Raw genomic sequence first — 2768 nt, forward strand, 5'->3', positions numbered from 1 at the left:
GATTATGAGCCTAGTGTTCGGTCTATCTGTCTTACTATCAGTCTGCCAGTCCATTGTCTGTATTTATCTGTTTGTCTATCAATCGTCTGTAAGTCTTCTGTCAATATGTCTGTTTGCAAATTGTCTGTATGTCTTCTATAAGTCTGTTCATCATCTGTATGTCTTCTATCTGTCTGCCTATCTGTCTGTCTGTCTATCGTCTGTCTTTCCATCTGTCTGTCAGTCCTTTGTCTGTATGTCGTCTATGTCTGTCTAATCATCGTATGTATGTCTTCTATCTGTCTGTTCATCGTCTGTATGTCTTCTATCTGTCTGTCTGTCCATCGTCTGTATGTCTTTTGTCTGTCTATCTGTCTGTCTATCGTCTGTATGTGTTCTATCTGTCTGTCTATCTATCTGTCTGTCTATCTTCTGTATGTGTTCTCTCTGTCTGTCTGTCAATCGTCTGTATTTTTTCTATCACTCTGTCTATCTGTCTGTCTGTCCATCGTCTGTATGTCCTCTATCTGTCTGTCTGTCTGTCTGTTTATCGTCTGTATGTCTTCTATCTGTCTGTCTGTCTGTCAGTTTATCGTGTATATGTCTTCTATCTGTCTGTCTGTCTATCTATCTGTCTGTCTATTGTCTGTATGTGTTCTATCTATCTGTCTGTCTACCGTCTGTATGTGTTCTATCTGTCTGTCTATCCGTCTTTCTATCGTCTGTATGTCTTCTATCTTACTGTCATTTCATTGTCTAACTATCTACTATCTGTCTGTCATTTATTTGTCTGTCTGTGTGGTCATCAGTTGTGTCTATCGTCTGTCTTTTTTTTTCTTTCTTCACTGTATCGTCTGTATGTGTTCTATCTATCTGTCTGTCTATCGTCTGTATGTGTTCTATCTATCTGTCTGTCTATCGTCTGTATGTGTTCTATCTATCTGTCTGTCTATCGTCTGTATGTGTTCTATCTGTCTGTCTGTCTATCGTCTGTATGTGTTCTATCTATCTGTCTGTCTATCGTCTGTATGTGTTCTATCTATCTGTCTGTATATCGTCTGTATGTGTTCTATCTGTCTGTCTGTCTATCGTCTGTATGTGTTCTATCTATCTGTCTGTCTATCGTCTGTATGTGTTCTATCTATCTGTCTATCCGTCTTTCTATCGTCTGTATGTCTTTTATCTTACTGTCTTTTCATTGTCTATCTATCTACTATCTGTCTGTCATTTATTTGTCTGTCTGTGTGGTCATCACTTGTGTCTATCGTCGGTCTTTTTTTTTCTTTCTTCACTGTCCTAAAATTCTTTCTGCCCTAAGTCTGAATATTTTTGTTGTATATATGTTTGAGGTCCATGCGTCTGCGCTGTCTGCATCTGGTCTCTGTTTTGTCTTATGATTGCTACGTAGAATTGAGAGATGTCGTTGTAGTATACGGGTGGTGAATGTCAGTGTTGCCCGTCCCCCCTACACTTGACATCAATGTTTGGACTCAAATAGATTCGCGAGAACCTCCGAGTAAACGTTCATGAAATTAGAATGCTTCCAATTAACATTCACATTCTTCTCTCCCAACCCTATGGTTAGTCACTTAGTGCGCTAAATAGGCCTAGCGAAAACTTTCTAGGTATATTGAGTAGGAGGTTTAGTGACACGATTAACTGCATAGATTTTGTTCCCTTTGTCAGCGAAAACAAGATTACAAAGAGAGATTGTGTTGACACACAAACTCAGAGGCGGCCCACGTGGGAGACTAACCCCTGTCGTATCCGCCTATTCTCAAGGAATATTCAAGACGTGATTTTGTTTTGATTGTTAAAAGTAATAATGTTTCAAAGATTCTTTTGGCGTTTTAAAAAAAAATAATTTTTAATGTAAAATCTCCCGCTGGTCGACGTAGGATGGCATCAAGCAGGGTATGAAACCGAGACCGTAGAGATAATCAGTCCTGCGCGCTTCTCAAGGGTTCATAGACATTGGTTCACCGAGTGATTTCTTTTAGCATTTGATTTGATGGGCTAGTTAGACTTAATATATATAAATATAAAAGGATTAAAGACGCTTTTTTTTTGTTTTGTCTGTCAGTGTGTCTGTCCGTTATGTTAATAGCGAGAAAAAAAAAGACTAAAAGCTATTGAAAATCTGATTTAAATTTAATTTCACTTCCGAAACATCGCATTAGTTTTAAGTTTCTATAATAGATTGTTCCGAATGTTTATATATTTATAGTGAGCGAAAATAAGAATTCCAGATTAATCAAATGCCATTAATTAAATTTGTGGGATGGTCTGTTATGAAAATTAGATGTACCATAGCCTTATGGAGATTATTTCAAACCATACTTTGGTGTTAGGAATTTGTTTTCCTTAACAATCGGAGCATAATATTAAGGATAATTTGATTTTCTAACGTTTTAGCTAGAAAGTTAAATGTAGTGTAAGAGAGAAGTGCGATTTTACATAAATAGAGTTGAACTATTTTTCATAAAAAATCCGGAACAACCAATTTTTGTAAATGAGAAAATTATTTGTTTTATTTATTAGAAGAGGGATTTCAAACATTTATTAGCGTTATTAGATTTTTCATATAAAATTCGGATCATTTTTGGCGACGATTTGTAAGAAAATTAAGGTAATGTAGGTCGATTTCTTTTTGAAACAAAATCCGGAACATTCTTTACCGATTAAACAACTTTTATTATGTTTCTGCAAGAAAATTATCTGTAAAATAAGTCTAAAAATTGATTTTTAATAATCGTTTCTAGTAAATTACTTTCTTATTTTAAAATCCT

At 35.7% G+C, this 2768-nt stretch overlaps 1 long non-coding RNA gene across 1 annotated transcript; it reads right to left on the reverse strand.

The window, feature by feature from the left end:
- Positions 1-225: 225 nt before the first annotated feature.
- On the reverse strand, positions 226-1507 carry LOC129924981 (uncharacterized). Its single transcript, XR_008776853.1, has 2 exons — positions 657-1507; positions 226-408 (listed from the first exon to the last, which is right to left on the reverse strand). It is a non-coding gene; the product is annotated as an uncharacterized LOC129924981 (long non-coding RNA).
- Positions 1508-2768: the final 1261 nt, after the last annotated feature.

Source organism: Biomphalaria glabrata, chromosome 3 (assembly GCF_947242115.1).
Source record: "Biomphalaria glabrata chromosome 3, xgBioGlab47.1, whole genome shotgun sequence".
NCBI lineage: Eukaryota > Metazoa > Mollusca > Gastropoda > Planorbidae > Biomphalaria > Biomphalaria glabrata.